Genomic DNA, 18,439 nt, shown 5'->3' on the forward strand with positions numbered 1-18,439 from the left:
ACCTCACCCAACTACCCATTTGCTGGGTAACCGGAATTGCAGGCCGTCACGGGGGGTGGTTTGCAAGGCAGGCAGCAGTCAAAAAGTCGCCTCAGGCCTCCCGACACCGTTCCCCGCCACCAGAGCGAGGCCTGGCCGTCGGCCCCCAGGGGACACTGCTGTCCCATCCCACCGCATCCAGTTCTACGCCTGACCAGTTTCAACTTAACCAAAAAAGATGTAGAGATGCAGAGCACAGTGACCATCCAACGTGGTGCCCGGGAAAGGGAAGACAGACGGCGCCCACCTCTTCTTCGCCTCACCCAACTACCCATTTGCTGGGTAACCAGAATTGCAGGCTGTCACAGGGGGTGTTTTGTAAGACAGGCAGCGGTCAAAAAGTCACCTCAGGCCTCCCGACACCATTCCCCGCCACCAGGGCGAGGCCGGGCCGTTGGCCCCCAGGGGACCCCGCTGCCCCATCCCACTGCATCCAGTTCTACGCCTGACCAGTCTCAACTTAACCAAAAAAATATGTAGAGCACAGTGACCATCCAACGTGGTGCCCGGGGGGTGAAAGGGTGTATAAGCGTGGAACACGTTCGTTCGCCCTCTGAACCCAGGCCCAGGACTCACCCGGGCCCACTTGGTGCGCAGCTTCCAACCGGCTCCCTCCGAAAAATGACTCCCTTCTCCTCCTGCCGTTTCCATCTCAGCCACCCTCACTCGTCTCTGCAGCTTGGTATTGCTCGACCTCTGGCCACAGGGACTCGCCTCAGTCACTCACTCTCTGTTGCCTCAGGGGACGCCCCATCTCTCTGCCTTTCTCTCCATGGGCCAGGGCACGGCCCTCTGAATGCAGGCACCATGCCGTCAGGGCGACGGACAGCGCACCAGGCCCTTCTCTGGGAAAGGGTCTGGTTCATGGGCTACGCTCAAGCGATTCCAGGGAAATCGTGTGCTCCACAGGGGCCCGGGGGTGAGCACCTCACCCGGGAGCAAGTATACCTCCCCGGAATCCCCTGGCGGTGTTAGACACCTGAGGGTGGCTGACAGACGGAGCAGACCACAGCCGTCTAGAGTCAGACAGTGCCCACCTGTCCCCCAGAGGGGACCAGAGCATGAGGCAGACTCCTGGTGGACCAACACCCTCGCCAAGGAGGGGTGCCAGGCACGCCATGGGCAGAGGGAGGGTCGAGTTCACCCATGAGATGGCTGGGACCCCAGGGTTCCAGCCGAGCGATCTCCCCTCCCAGCTGGGACGCGGGGTGCCTGATCGATCGGAAGGGTAACTCGGGTGAAACTTTGGGCCAACTCGCTCTGTGCCCCACGGATCTCTTCCTGGCTCTCTCTCTTCGCCACCTATGAATCCGCCCGAGGAATTCCCCCAGACGTCACAGATTCGCTGCTGCGCGCCACCTTTTGTGGGGCGCCAGCAGATTTTACCCAGGCTCCTGGAACTGGGTGCCGGCATCGGGCCCTTTTTCCCAACCTTATCGGGACTTCCGGAGGTTGCAGTTCCCCTGTCTGCCACCGGGTGGCAGTGCACCGCAGGGAAGGGAGAAGGGAAGGGTCATCCTCGTTCAGGCTGGCCGCGAGACCAACTGGGCTCCCGCACTGGTGGAGGGGGCTCTCTCCCCGGTCACCCTCTGGTTCCCTGCTCAGGCCAGCTCAGTTACAGTATCTCCCTCGCGCTCCTGGTAAAGGGAGGGAGAAGATTCACCCTGTTCAGCCCAGCCAGGAACCACACATGCAAAGGGCTCTCACCCCAGTCACCCTCTGGTTCCCTGCTCAGGCTAGCTCAGTCACAGCATCTCCCTCGTGCTCCTGGTATAGGGAGGGATTAGGTTCGCCCTGTTCAGCCCAGCCGGGAATCATGCATGCAGAGGGGCTCTCACCCCGGTCACCCTCTGGTTCCCTGCTCGGGCCAGCTCAGTCACAGTATATCCCTCACACTCCTGGTAAAGGGAGGGAGAAGATTCGCCCTGTTCAGCCCAGCCGGGAACCACACATGCAAAGGGGCTCTCACCCCGGTCACCCTCTGGTTCCCTGCTCGGGCAAGCTCAGTCACAGTATCTCCCTCACACTCCTGGTAAAGGGAGAAGATTCGCCCTGATCAACCCACACTGGCTTCCATGATGGCAGAGGGTCCTCTCTGCCCTTTTACACATGGAGCCCTGCCCGGTCCACCTCAGTCACAGAACCTCCCTTGCACTTTTGCCCTTTCAGCAGAACCAACCTGGGACAAAGAGTGCCCCATCAATCGGAAGGGTAACTCAGGTGAAACTTTGGGCCAACTCGCGCTGTGCCCCACGGATCTCTTCCTGGCTCTCTTTCTCTCGTCTCTTCGCCACCTATGAATCCGCCCGAGGAATTCCCCCGGATGTCACAGCGTCGCTGCTACACGCCACCTTTTGTGGGGAGCCAGCAGATTTTACCAGGCTCCTGGAATTGGGTGCCGGCATCGGGCCCTTTTTTCCAACCTCATCGGGACTTCCGGAGGTTGCAGTTCCCCTGTCTGCCACCAGGTGGCAGTGCACCGCAGGGAAGGGAGAAGGGAAGGGTCGTCCTCGATCAGCCTGGCCGCGAGACCAACTGGGCTCCCGCACTGGTGGAGGGGGCTCTCACCCCGGTCACACTCTGGTTCCCTGCTCAGGCCAGCTCATTCACAGTAACTCCCTCACGCTCCTGGTAAAGGGAGGGAGAAGATTCGCCCTGTTCAGCCCAGCCGGGAACCACACATGCAAAGGGGCTCTCACCCGGGTCACCCTCTGGTTCTCTGCTCGGGCCAGCTCAGTCACAGTATCTCCCTGGTGCTCCTGGTAAAGGGAGGGAGAAGATTCACCCTGTTCAGCCCACGCGGGCTTCCATGATGGCAGAGGAGCCTCTCTGCCCTTTGACTCCTGGAGCCCTGCCCGAGCCGCCTCAGTCACAGAACCTCCCTTACACTCCTGGTTCCCTCTCCAGGCCACCTCGCTCGCAGAATCCCCATGGGTCTCATGGAGTCTGGCTTGGGCCTCCTCGGGTGGGAGAAGACCCCGCCCTGGCGTTCTCTCTTGCCCGCTCCTAACAATCCGGGGGAGGAATGGAGAATTCCCCTGGATGTCACGCCATCGGCGCTGCACGCCACATTCAGCGGCAACTTCTCCGTTTCTTCCCCAAGGCCTTGGAAGCACCGGCCGGACACGGGCACCCTGATCCGACCTCATTGGGGCCTCCGCAGAAGGGAGTCGGCCTCCCGGGGACCGCCTCCCCGAGGCCTGAGGGGCCAATGGGTGGCTGGGGAGGGGTCACGGGCCCGACCGGCACAGGGGAGCCCCCCGGTGGACGCCTGGCGACGGTGCAGCAGCATCCCGAGAAAATTTTTGGGAAAAAAATAAAAAATAAGCCGCCCATGAAATAAAAACATGGGGAGAGTGTAAGGTGGGGAAAAAAAACCCAGGCACCCCTCCCCCCCTGGTGGACACGTGGCGCCATTGCAACACAAAAAAAAATTTTTGGGAAAAAATAGCCACCCCATGAAATGAAAACATGGGGAGAGTGTAAGGTGGGGACACGCCTCCGCCCAGGCGCCCCCCCTGGTGGACACGTGGCGCCATTGCACCCCAATTTTTTTTTTTAAATAGCCACCCATGAAATTAAAACATGGGGAGAGTGTAAGGTGGGGACACGACCCCACCCAGGTGCCCCCGGTGGACACCTGGCGCCATTGCACCCCATTTTTAATTTTTTTTTAAATAGCCACCCATGAAATGAAAACATGGGGAGAGCGTAAGGTGGGGACACATGCCCCCGGTGGACAATTTGCGCCATTGCACCCCAATTTTTTTTTTTTTAAATAGCCACCCCTGAGATTAAAACATGGGGAGAGTGTAAGGTGGGGACACGCGCCCCCGGTGGACAAGTGGCGCCATTGCACCCCTTTTTTTTTTTAAATAGCCACCCTTGAAATTAAAACATGGGGAGAGTGTAAGGTGGGGACACGCGCCCCCCCAGGCACCCCCGGTGGACACGTGGTGTCATTGCACCCCAATTTTTTTTTTAAATAGCCACCCATGAAATTAAAACATGGGGAAAGCGTAAGGTGGGGACACATGCCCCCGGTGGACAAGTGGCTCCATTGCACCCCAAATTATTATTATTTTTTAAATAGCCACCCATGAAATTAAAACATTGGACACGCCCACCTTACAAAGTTGTCTTCTTTTTTTTTTTTTCTGTCAGAGATCTCTTAAACACACGGCATGCACACCGACACCCATAACCCTCTTGGAAACGTGGATTTTCAGGGACATGCCCAATTGCTATGTGGGGTAACAGGGACATGCCTCCTCTTTTGTCTCCAATGGTTTGACTCGTGGGGACTTCATTTTAGGTCCCCACTGTGCTAGATGTCCCACCGGTGTTGGTGTGCTGTCCACCCCAAGTCCCCAGAAAGATAGAATTGCAAGAGCACACACACACAGAGGATTAAATATACAAAGTTAATTTAGCAACAGAATCACCACACATTATATGATTTGAACTGGAAACTCACTTCTGAAGTAGTTTAGCATTATAGACATCTTTTAAAACTATAATGTATTATCCCTAATATATGTAAAAATGTTATGCATTGTGTATATGATCTTGAAGTTATCTTTATAAAGTAAACAATTTGTACCTAAAGGTGGGTACACACCTGACAGATATATCTGCAGATGATGGTCACTCATACACACTGAACAACCATCACCTGCATGCTGCAACGAGTCCCAGCATCCAGGGGGCATGGCCTAATCGCGGGACGTGTGGCAGTGCCACCTTCAGAGTAAAAAAAAAAACATTTGCGGCCCAGCACACAGCCAATGGGGGGCGCAATCAGTGTGATTGCTTCCCCTTTGGCATAGGAGACTGCTCGGGCTGCGACTTTAGCAGCCTCGGACAGTCTCCCAGTGCAGCCCAGCACACAGCAGCATTTGCTTGGCTGCTGTAGATGGGGAGCTGTGCCAGACCCGGGTAAGTAGTACCCGCTCGCGGCTCCCCCCCTTTCTGCACTCCTGTGTACATGCGATAGGCTGATCGCCAGTACACACTTGCCGATGGACAGATATGTCTGCAGACATATCTGTTCATTGGCTGTGCAGCACAGCCAATGCGATATGTCTGTGAACCACATTCAAAGATATATTTGTCTGTATACACTGGCCAACGGGGGCACAATATATTGGCCAATCAATTGATAGGCCAATATATCGGCCAGTTTGTACCCAGCTTTACTTCTGTTGGTTTGTTTAGATAACTGAGAGAAAGAATGAATTAGCTGTTTATCTATATTTATAATACAGTATAGATAATTGGATGATAGATTGGTATTTATTTAGTGATTAACACATAATGGTGGGCTATTTGATGTGGAGGTCAATAGATGTGTATTTCTTTGGCGGTATAGAACCAGATCAAAGAAATTATGTAAGTTGCTCTTACGAATTAATAGTTCAGGTGCTTTAGCATTGCAACTGGTATCCCTTGTTTATGGTTGACAAGGTACAAGGTATGGTTATGGTATAATTATTATGGCAGGTAGGAAAACATGCAGCCTCCTATAACAGAACCCCAAGCAGATTTTCCCTTCAATTTTCCAGGACCAGACCAGGCTAAAAGGTCCAGGGTTGGTTATGGATTCAGAAGGGGAACCCCATGCCTTTTTTTTAATTTTTGACTTTTGACCCATAGTTATCTGTGCATGCTTCTCCTAAACTAGACTGTTTGGGGGCTATTAAAATCAGTTTGTAAGTTGATTTTTAGTCAATTTCCAATCCAATTGTTAGTAAATTTGTGGATCCTATAGTATTCTATGGGAAAGTACCGATGTTTGTTTGATGGTCGATATTAGCCAAAATTCAATTTTATAGATGATTTTACCTTTAGTAAATCCCTGATTTGCAAAATTATCTTAAAATTACATATAAATACACCACAAAGCCAAAATCAGCAATTAGTAAATTTACCCCTTACTATTTCCACTTTAGACCCAACACTATTCAAGGAAAATGTCGCCTTCCCCAGTCCTTTTTTATTTTTGTAAACAAAATAATTTCACCTGTGCTCTTCTCCTACTCCCCCCAGTCAGTGTGTGTACCCATGTCCTTTTTTAGCTCTGACTTATAATACCCACCTTGAAACTGAAAATTCTTAATCTTAATGTCACTGTCCTCAATTCCCCTACTAAATGAGTCATGGCTGTCCAACATTTGTCGTGGCACAAACCTGCCATCATTATGCTGCAAGAGATCTCACCTTAAGATTCCTCACCCTTCCCTAACATGTAAACATTATCCCCATATCTATTATTCTTCTTTGACCACTAAGTGAAGGGGTACCACTATCATGTTGCACCACAATCTTCCTATTATTATACAAGACTCCATATCTGATGACCAGGGCCACTTTATTATTCTTATAGATACCTATAATCAAGCCCCAGTTGTGTTAGAATCAGCCTATGCCCTGAACGTGCATCAGGGTTCTTTGTTTTCCACCTTTTTTAAATGCCTTGCTCAACTCCCCCATTGTCTTACTATTATAGGATGAGACTTTAATGCTACCTTACATCCCTCTCTAAATAGATCTTGCACAAGCAGAGCCCTCCTTGCTCATGCAAAACTCTCTAAAAATCTCCTCCCTCAACTCTCTCTCAATGATTTTTTTTGAGGCATGGAGAGTTGCCTATCTGTCAGCAAGAGGATAAACTCACTGTTCTCCACCTCATAATCTTTACACCACATATTGACAATTTTTTAATGGATCGAGCTACCCCTCAATATCTCCTTGGTGCTCAGACTCTACCTGTTTCCTGGTCTTGCCATTCTGCCATAGAATTAGAGATTGCTATTCCACAGGCTTCTAGTACCATTTGCAATTGGCATCTAAATTTCTCTTTGCTCCTAAAACAGTCCACTATTGCAGACTTTTCCAGGACTCTCACATAATTTACATCATAAATGTCACCTCGGATGTAACTCTGTTTGGGAGGCTCACAAAGCCACCCTTCGAGGGATATTTATCAGCTGTGCAGAAAACGATTGAAACTACCCATATATTAGACCATGAGGTTCACTTCTTCCCCATAAAGCGTACATATTTGAAAATTTTGGTGGTTCATGGCCAGCGCTCTCAGATTTTATCTAAAAAGTGGCTAGAGCACTTCCGTGGGTGCAACTGAGGTTCTATAAGATTCTAACAAAGCAGACTCACTGTTAGCCCACAAATTACAAGTCAAACATACTCACAATCGCATACATGCCCTAAAATGCTCAGATGGCTCTACTATTCATAATCCCCAAGAGATGGCCAATCAATTTCACAGTTTGTATTAATCTCTTTACAACTTACCACCTGTATCTTCGATTACCCCTCCGCTATCGATGCTATCCATCACTATTTGAATTCCTGTTCTCTACCTAAACTTGCTACAGCCCATAAAAGCAGCACAGATAGTGTAATGGTTAGCATTACTGCCTCACAGCACTGAGGTCGCGGGTTTGATTCTCACTACGGCCCTAACTGTGCGGAGTTTGTATATTCTCCCTATGCTTGCGTGGGGGTGCTCTGGTTTCCACCCACACTCCAAAAATATACTGGTAGGTTAATTGAGTCCCAACAATATTAACCCTAGTATGTAAGTGTGTGTGCATGTGGTGGGAAACTTAGATTGTAAACTCCACTGGGGCAGGGACTGATGTGAATGGCCAAATATTCTCTGTAAAGCGCTGTGGAATATGTGTGTGCTATATAAATAACTGGTGAAAAACGAAATAAATATAACTGCTCTTAATTCTCCTATTACAGAGGAAGAGATTGCAGAATAAAGCAACTTCACAGTCCAGGTGAATTTATGAGCCTTAATTATAAGAAATTATCAGATCCCCTACTAACCATGCTCAAGCTATTATTTTACTTGCTGTTAGAAAGCAATTTGCTCAATAGCATTTCCGCTAGGCTGTTTTAGTAGTGATCTGCACCCTGCACTCCTTCTGGAGGGCAAAAAGGGCCCTGCCCTCACAGCCTGTGGGTGCCGTCTTCACCAGCGGGTCACAGTGTCCCGCGGGTGGGGAAATGTGTGGTGGCCTGGCATCTATTCTCGCTGTCAGCAGCCCTTGGGGGCTGCCCGGCGTGTCCGTAAGTGCTGGGCATGCCCCCAAGAGTGACGAAAAGGTGACGCGTCTTATAGTCACGCCCCCTTTTTCGATGGACATGCCCCCTTTTCGGGTGCGCTAGCGGAAGTGCCTTCTCTAGCTCTGGCACCCTGCCTGCTGCCGGAGCTAGAGTGAACACTACTCAATGATGCCACCCCTAGGACTAACATAATTGTTATTCCAAAACCAGACAATTATCCACTTGACATGGGTATCTACAGAGCAATATTCCTTTTAAATGTTGATATAAAATTATATGATAATTATTTGCTAAAGATACTGGCTAACCACTTGGTGCCTCTGTTACCATCTTTAATTCACCCTGATGAAGTAGGTTTTATAGGTAAATAGGCAAGCTACTGACAACACCAGATGCCTCATTAATTTTATCCATCTCACATGAGAAAGGACATAGGGCCTGATTCAGAGCCGGATGCTCTGACCAGAGCGCTCGCTCTGAATCAGGGCCCTCCTCCATTAAAATGGAGCGTCCTACTGGACGCTCGTATAGCTGTGGGTGACCACCCACAGCATATACGAGCGTCCAAAAAGATGGTCGTGATGGTCTTGACCATCGCGAAAATCGGACTTGTGATGGAGCCCCTTCGGTAGGGTCTCCCTGCCACAAGCCCTGGAGTGATTTTGGCTCTATCAGAGCCAAAATCACTCCCACTGACATCACTAGTGATGTCAGTGGGGCCGGCTTCAGACGGTAGGCGTTCCCATGGGAATGCCTCCATCTGGCAGGCACGCCGCCGGCACGCCCACCAGAGGGGGCGTGCTGTCAGTCACCATCTACAGCACGCCCCCTTTGGTGCGAGACCCAGAGCGACAGCTTGGCTGTCGCAGTCTGGGTCTTGCGCATGCGCACGACGGAGCTCCCTCCGTCGTGCGCATGCGCAGTGGGGAACATCGACCCACTTGCGAGCGTACTGCCGCTTGCGAGTGGGTCTGAATGACCCCCATTGTCAGCCTTGGTGGTGGATCTCAATATAGAAAAGGCCTTTTACAGAGTTTCTTGGCCTTTCATACAGCAAAACCTTTTATGTATGGGTTCTGAAGACTCATTCCTTAAAGGCATTCTCTTTGTATATCGCAATCCCTCTACCTCTGTATTAGTAAACAGCAGGGGCATGTTTATAATGGGTGCAGGGTGTGGGGTGCACAGAGGCCCCTGGGCCCAGGAAGAGGCTGCACCGCACACCTTGCACCCATATTATACTTACCTCTCCGGAGTCCCACGTTGGTGCCGGTGTCAGCGCTGTAAAACGCCTTAAAAATGATAGACCTCTGCGGCCATTTTCCCATCATTTTGCACATGCGCAGTTAAGGGAAAATGACCTCTGCAGCCATTTTCCCGGTGACCTGCTCATGCGCTATAGACTCTGGGCCTGATTCAGACCCACTCGCGAGTGCTATGCGCTCGCAAGTGGGTCGATGGTAGCCCAGTGCGCATGCGCTAGACCCAGATAGCGACGGGCAAACCGTCGCTCCGGGTCTCATACCAAAGGGGGCATGCTGTTGATGTTGAGTGACAGCACATCCCATTTGGTGGGCGGGCCGGGGGAGTGGCTGCCCAAACGGAGGCGAAATATCTCTGGGGCTTGCGGCAATGAGACCCTACCACAAGGGTCTCGTCGCAAGCCTGATGGTCGCGATGGTCTTGACCATCGTGACCATCTTCGTGGCCGCTCGCTATAGCTGTGGGTGGTTACCCACAGCTATGCGAGCGGCTGGGAGGCCGCTCTAAAAAACCAGAAGGCTGGCCCTGATTCATAGCGAGCGCTCTGTCAGAGCGTCTGGCTCTGAATCAGGCCCTCTGGTCACACTCTAGTGGCGAGAGTCTATTAGTGCGGCGCAGCTCAGTGCGCTGCTGGCCTCCAGACTGAGAGAAGGGGGCCCGTGACAAAGATTGCACACGGGCCCCCTTGTCTCTTGAAACGCCCCTGGTAAACAGCCACAACAGACGATTTTTTTTTTTCAAAACGCTTCGAAATTGTCTGGTATTTTTATGATTGAATTAGGTGAAAACATCTTTTTTAACTTATCCAAAATGCTTTCATCAAGAAAAAAAAAATATTTTTTTTTTTAAGATTTGTAAAATTGTTTTTTCAAATATCGGAACCACCATCGGAAACATTGCAACCATTGAGACTTTTCAATTTGAGACCGGTTTCAGGTACCAGGTACACTAAGGGGGAGAGGGGGGAGGTTAATGTATTTTTCCCAGCGGCTGCTAATGTTTGCAGCTGCTGGGTGGTGGGTCCTGCTTTGCTGACTGATTAGCAGTGATCGGCAGCACAGCAGACACAGGGGGAGAGGTTACTGGCAAGCAGAGGGACCGGAAGATTCTCTTCATGCAGCCGACCTCATGTTTGTCTGACTGGTCGAAATTTTGCGTCCAGAGCAGATAAAGAACTGGCTGGTGTGGTCGGAAAATTGCGACCATGCCAGGCAAGTGGTTAATCCTGTTCACTATAGGGAATAACACTCATCAAGGCTGTACTCTCTCCCCCGCTTATTTACCCTGATAATGGAACCACTGGCTGCCAGAATTAGTTCTTAACAGTAATATCTCAGGCATTGCGGTCGGCCATATAGATCACAAAATTGCTCTATACACTGATGATCAGAGCCGTAACTAGACATTTTGGTGCCCTGTGCCAGAAAGAGCATTGGCGCCCCCCTTATTTTTAAAATAGGGATATAATGCACCTGAAAAAGGGGAATGGCCTCATGGGGAAGTGCCAGGTAAGAGATAGGGGCGGCAAGGAGCTGCTGGGGATAAAATAAGAGGAAGTTGCAAGTGAGAAAGATAATAGACAAAAAACTGACAGGCCCAACAAGCGCCCCCTGCCCTGCGGTGCCCTGTGCCATGGCACAGGTCGCACTACCCTAGTTACGGCCCTGCTGATGATGTGATATTAACTCTAAATAAACCCTGTCAATCACTCCCAAATCTGTTTAAAGAAATATATAATTTATTACAGTGAGAGTTTTAGAAGAGTTGTTGCCCATAGCAACCAATCAGATTCTAGCTATTATCTTCTAGAAGGTGCTAGTTAAATGTTAAGTAGAATCTAATTGGTTGCTGTGGGCAACATCTCTTCTAAAACTCACTTCTAAAAACTCTCACTTTAGTAAATTTACCCCTTATGGTCAGTTCACCCCTTATAAAATTAATACTAATAAATCTGAAATATTAGATTTCAACTAGTGAAAAGCCCATCAAAATGATGGAAAAAAATAACAGTAAGATCTTGTTGGATCATGTTTTGGTAACGGTTAAATGCAGAGCATAATTTCTTACACAAATGTGGAATCGACTATCAGTTAAAAAAAACAAAGAACTTAACACAAAATCTAGGCCCTGATTCACAGCCGGATGCTCTGACCAGAGCGCTCGCTCTGAATCAGGGCCCACCTCCATTAATATGGAGCGTCCTCCTGGACGCTCGTATAGCTGTGGGTCACCACCCACAGCATATACGAGCATGCAAAATGATGGTCGCCATGGTCTTGACCATCGCGACCATCGGAACTGCGAGTAAAAGCCTGCGGTTGGGTTTCTCAACCGCAAGGCCAGGAGTGATTTTGGCTCTATCAGAGCCAAAATCACTCCCACTGACATCACTAGTGATGTCAGTGGGGCCGGCTTCAGACGGTAGGCGTTCCCTTGGGAACGCCTCCATCCGGCAGGCACGCCCCCGGCACGCCCACCAAAGGGGGCATGCTGTCAGTCACCATTGACAGCACGCCCCCTTTGATGAGACACTCCGAGCGAAGGAAAGTCCTTCGGTCGTCGGGTCTCACGCCTGCGCACAACGGAGCTCCCTCCGTCATGCGCATGCGCAGTGGGGAACATCGACCCACTTGCGAGCGTACTGCCGCTCGCGAGTGGGTCTGAATGACCCCCCTAGTTCACAAATATTTCTCTACATACCAAATTTTTGGGGTAAATCTTCTCAAAGTAATTTACAAATGACCCTGTTCCATGCCACCAATACTGTAATTTGACTTTCACTTCGGCAGATCGTCATACATTGTCACATAAAGTTGACAAAAAACAAGAATCAGGTAAATATATGCCAACTTTTTCTAATATCTGTCCTTGTGACTTATTAATGGTCATGGCAAAGGTTAGTTTCACTGGAAACTGCCTACGTCTCCACACAAATGGAAGGTCTGCATTAGTTGGTGCTAAGTCTATTGGTAGAATAAAGACCGTCTGATTTTGTGTAGTTCCTCTAAAGCATGGGATCCTAACCACGGTCCTCAAGGCACACTAACAGTCCAGGTTTTAGGAATAGCCATACTTGAGCACAAGTGACTTAGGCCCTCATTCAGAGCCGTACGCTCTGAGCAGAGCGCACGCTCTGAATGAGGGCCGCCCTCCATAATTATGGAGCGTCCTCCTGGAAGCTCGTATAGCTGTGGGTCACCACCCACAGCCTATACGAGCGTGCAGTTTGATGGCCGCGATGGTCTTGACCATCGCGACCATCGCCACTGCGAGCCGGAGCCTGCGGTTGAGTTTTTCAACCGCAAGGCCCGGAGCACGCCCCCTTTGATCAGACACAATGAGCGAAGGAAAGTCCTTCGCTCGTCGCATCTGGCGCATGCGCACGACTGAGCTCCCGCCATCGTGCGCATGCGCAGTGCACAACATCGACCCACTTGCGAGTGGACAGCCGCTTGCGAGTGGGTCTGAATCAGGCCCTTAATTAGTACCTCAGTTATATTGATTTAACCATCTGTGCACAATCATGGATATCACTAAATCCAGGACTGTTAGTGTGCCTTGGGAATCACTGCTCTAAAGACTTGTGCAATAATCAAATTCAGTTTTGGTGCCATCTAGTGGTCGCAGGCAGACACAACACTTGAATTCCCCCCATACAGCCATGGCCAAAAGTTTTGAGAATGACACAAGTATTGGTTTTCACAAAGTCTGCTTTTTCAGTGTTTTTAACCTTTTTGTCAGATGTTACTATGGTATACTGAAGTAAAATTACAAGCATTTTATAAGTGTCAAAGGCTTTTATTGACAATTACATTAAGTTTATGTAAAGAGTGAATATTTGCAGTATTGACCTTTCTTTTTCAAAACCTCTACAATTCGCCCTGGCATGCTGTCAATCAACTTCTGGGCCACATACTGACTGATGGCCGCCCATTCTTGCCTAATCAATGCTTGAAGTTTGTCAGAATTTGTGAGTTTTTGTTTGTCCACCCGCCTCTTGAGGATTGACCACAAGTTCTCAATGGGATTAAGTTATATGTATGCACTCGTCCCACTTATATGTACTCTTCCCAATTATTAAATAGTATGTATTCATTTTGACATTTTATTGTATTAGAAAATGGAAATCCACTTCCGTTAGTATGGCACGCAAATGTCCCCATTTTGGGTGCTCATGAGATGCAAGCCGGATGTCTGTGGGGCCGCCTATTTAGCCTCCCATCAGTCTGGTTTCGATGCAAGGAGGAGAAACACATTGGGCTCCGCCTCTGTTGATAAGATACATGCTGTTCCCCTCTTCCGGCTGGCATTGATGACGTGGACCGGGGGTCGCATCTTGATGCACGCTTTTCCTCACTTCTGGCTGGTATCGATGATGCGAACTGGGGGTCGCGTCTAGATGACAACACTACAAACTTAGCCCCGCTTTAATACTGACATGCAAATCAGACCTGCTAGTGGACACTAGAGGTGAAAATCTATTCCCTCTGGTGTCAACTAAGGGTGATCTACGTGATTGGAAATAAACGCCAATACCAGAAGTAGATTTGTTAAAGGTAATATAGAGTTTTACCATCTAATATTAACTTATTAAATATATATTCTATATGTGTACTATACACACTATATACCCACTATATTTTAATGAAAATCTGGACTAATTCCAAACAGCAAAGGGATTTTCTTACTAACCACACCCAGGATAAGAGGTGGAATCTCATATGGGATAAATATCTGCTGGTTTTGATCAAACACCACTTCCTTGATAAAGACTATCAGTCGAAACGTGTTGGTGTGGTGCTAATATAGCCATTTACCTTTGGATTAGTAAGCTATTACTTCACCACTTGGGTATGAATACCCGGGTTTTGTTTTTGTGTTTTTTGTACTTTTTAGTCTTGTGTATTGTTTATTCTCCCAGTGGTGGGATCATCAGTGATGCTAATTTGGTCCATGTGTAAGGATATGGCATTTTAAGAAGATACATTTTGGATTTACAAATAAACAGATACATCTTTTGCTACCAATTTGTCATCTATATTCTTAAACAATTGGAAAGGAATTACTACTTTAAAGATACTGCTATGTGAGGATCCACTACAATATATGTGTAAGCATACGTGTAAGCATATTTGATATATAGGAGTGGCACGCGGTGTTATAAGGATAATTGATTCTGACACTCAGGAATAAGAAGTTGAAAGAAACCTTTATATGTATGGTGAATATCTATGGATGTAAGCCTTATTGTGAGCATTTCAGTATATCACCTCACTTGTGGGTGACCTGTTACGGATAGCTTCACACAGACCCCATTATTTTGTGGATTGGATCGTTTTTTTGGGGGATTCCATATATGATTATATTAGGTGTGGGGAACCATTTTTCTGCCGAGGGCCATTTTGAGATGTATAACATCATTTGCGGGCCTGGTGCAGGCCACGCCCCCTTTGTGTGATGTCATATGGGGACGGGGCCACAATCGCCAATGATTACAGCAATGCATCCTGAGGATGCTCCGGGGAGCTCTAAGGGCAGCGGTGTGACCATCTGAAGCGTCCTAAGGACGCTCCTGGTGGCACTGCTGCATAGATTCTGGCTGCAGGGTGCCATTATAGGCACCCTCCTATCCAGATGAGGCTAGCAGAAAAAAGCTCAGAGGGCCAGACCAAATGATTCCGAGGGTCTGATACTGCCCCCGGGCCTGAGGTTCCCCATCCCTGGATAATATGAACAATAGAGTCATCTAAATACTACACTATCAGCTATTTTTATTTCTACTGCTTTTTTCCGGAACATGTATGGAGAGATCTTTTTTGAAAACTTATTTATTTATTAGTATATTATTATTATTATTTATTATTATTTATTTATTAATTAACAGTTTCTTATATAGCGCAACAAATTCTGTCGCGCTTTACAATTTGAATTAACATTATACTGGGTTGTAAAAGACATACATACATGACATACATAAGTGTAAGAGGGCCCTGCTCGCTTACAATCTATAGGGAAATAGGTGTTGCCACACAAGGATAGGTGCTACATATTGCAAATTGGTCCAGCCCAATTGCAGATGTTCTTGGTGGGCTGTATAATTAAATCACACTGGAAAGTTGGCCTAGGGTTAAGGAGGATGTTAAATTGAAGAAAGAGAATATGTGATAGGTGTTTACTATAAGAAGAGAGTTAGATAGGGAGCTATAAAAGGTTAGGTGGGCGGTCCTGGAATCTGATAAGCTTGTCTGAAGAGGTGAGTTTTCAGAGAACGCTTGAATGTTTGGAAACTAGTGGAAAGTCTTATTGCGCGTGGGAGGGCATTCCACAGGGTGGGTGCAGCCTGTGGAATTCCCTCCCTGTGGGTGCAACCTTTGTATAAAGAAGACACTCAGCACTAAGAATAAGAGACACAGACATTTGGGAACTATAAGTATATCTATTAACACTTCATTAGGAGCGCACTGTTCTACTGCTTGTTTTTGATTGTGATTTTTGTTAGGTATTGATAACACCTAATCTGAATTTGTAGCTGCTCTTGGACTGTGCAAGGGGGCATCATATTTTTGTCCAGATCTGGAGATCATGTTTCCAAAATAATGTCTAATTCTGCACACCCTGAATCTCGATTTTGATGGGGTTAACCACAAACAAAAGCACTGTTGGACATTTTTATTTATACAACATTCTTAAATGTATACTGAGTCATGCCAAGTTTTAAAAGTATTTACCTGTGTTTTTTTATTTTTTTTAAGCAAGTTTTAGGATTACATAGACAAAAACAAAGGGCCAGAAAAACTGAAACCCCATCCACCCCTGAAGCCACATCCTCCCAACCATCATCTCTACCCACCACTGAAGATGCCTCCCCCCCAACTCCTCATCACCCACCTTTGAAGATGCCTCCCCCCACTCCTCATCACCCATCCCTGAAGATGCCTCCCCCCCACTCCTCATCACTCATCCCTGAAGATGCCTCCCCCCAATCCTCCTCATCACCCATCCCTGAAGATGCCTCCCCCACACTCCTCATCACCCTTCCCTGAAGATGCCTCCCCCCACTCCTCATCACCCATCCCTGAAGATGCCTCCCCCCACTCCACATCACCCATCCCTGAAGATGCCTCCCCCCCACTCTTCATCACCCATCTCTGAAGATGCCTCCCCCCCAATCCTCATCATCCATCCCTGAAGATGCCTCCGTCCACACTCCTCATCACCCATCCCTGAAGATGCTTCCCCCCCACTCCTCTGGAAGCTCAAATTTGGCTGCTTCCACCCCAGAATTGCCGGGCCAAGGAGATGAAGGTAGATATATCACAGATGCTATTATGTAATGTATATCAAATATAGGAACCTGAAAATACTGCCATGTGAAAGCAGCATTAACCACAGTAGCCAATGTGCAACACTGTGCAGTATTATCTGGCGAAGGGTTACACACAAAATATTCATGGCTATGGTGGGTGAGTTTTATGTCCAAATGTTAAGATATAATTAAAAATACTTAATAAATTAATTTGATTACATTTATATTACAGTTGAACAAGAGGAGCCAGTCCAGGATGTTCTAAGGAGGGAGAAGGCAATCATTCGCACAGCTGTGCTAGAAATCCTGGAGGCCATTACCTGCATTCAAAATGCAATTTGAATCCAAAACATTTTTTTCAAATATAAAAAAAGTTAAAATAATAAAAAAAACATGTGTTGAGTTTTTATTATACTCTATGTTCAACTATTCTAGTAGTTATATAATAAAGTCTACCTGTCTCATTCTATCTTTCTGTATATATGTAAATTGAATTGTGTATAAGTATATATATATATATATATATATACATATATATAGACTACTGCGAGTGTAGTCCTCGCTCGTTCTGTTATGTGGTCCAGTATGTGAGTTTTCATTGTGATGGGTGTTTACCCGCCTGCACTGTGCGTTGCGAGCGATCGCTCATTTGCATTTTCTTGCTCAAAGCAGTTGCTAGCAATCGCGCCTTAGTTCTGAATCAGGTCCTCTGTGAGAGTGCTGAATCTGCAGTAAACCACAGGGTGTGACGGCATACCATAGCTGTATTGCATAATGAACACATCCATTAAGTCTTCAGCCTTTATAATCGTAATTTCATTGCTTTTTGAAGCTTGAGTGGCAGAAATTCTATAGGTTTTGAGAAATTTCAGATCATGTGTACAAAACCTTAATGGCACATGTGAAACTGTAAGGTTTTTGTCTATGGAATTTCATTTCTCTTTTAAAATGTATTAACTATCAGGGTTTGGAGGAGCAAACCAGGCCATGTGCAGGGGAGAAGTGCAACAAAACAGTATAATAGCACTGGTGGAGGAAGGCAGACACACAGGAGGTGTTTTAGGGATGCACAGGAAGAGAAGGCTGTGGGGGCAGGCTGCAGGAGTGTGGGGCAGTGGCAGCAGTGGAGTGCAGACCAGTGGCAGTAGTAGGGCAGTGCACAGGGGCATCAATGGGCGACAGAGGTGCTCACTGGTGCTGGGCATGCATCTGAGAAAATAAGACAAAGATGCATAAATAAATCAGTGAGATCCATCTATGCATCTGTGTTCAAATTTGAATTTGTGTAAAATAAAAATAAAAAAGGGGAAATGCCCCCCCCCAAACACAACCCGCCCCAGGCTTTTCACCGACGGTCCTGGTTGTGAAAATACGGAGGACAAACGATGTAGCGATCCCTGTATTAAGCACATCCAGCACCAGACAAATCAGAACCAGTCCTAGTTGCCAAAATACGGGATGGACAAATGACATAGGAGTCCCCCTGTATTCAGCGCAACCAGCACTGGGCTCTGAGCTGGTCCTGGTTCTATTAATACAGGAGAAAAAATTAGTAGGGTTCCCTGTATTTTCCAGAACCAGCACCAGACTTTTTCTAGCAGGGGGGTAATGCCACAGCCAGGGGAACCCTTTTCACTTGGCCCCCCAGCCAAAGCATTAACCCTGAATGCTAGTCAGCCCAGGCTTGTAATCCCTGGGGAGCTCTAGGGCTCCCCAGGCCAAGGCTGATAGTCC

This window comes from Taudactylus pleione, unplaced genomic scaffold (assembly GCF_031769625.1).
Source record: "Taudactylus pleione unplaced genomic scaffold, aTauple2 ptg000042l, whole genome shotgun sequence".
Taxonomy (NCBI): domain Eukaryota; kingdom Metazoa; phylum Chordata; class Amphibia; order Anura; family Myobatrachidae; genus Taudactylus; species Taudactylus pleione.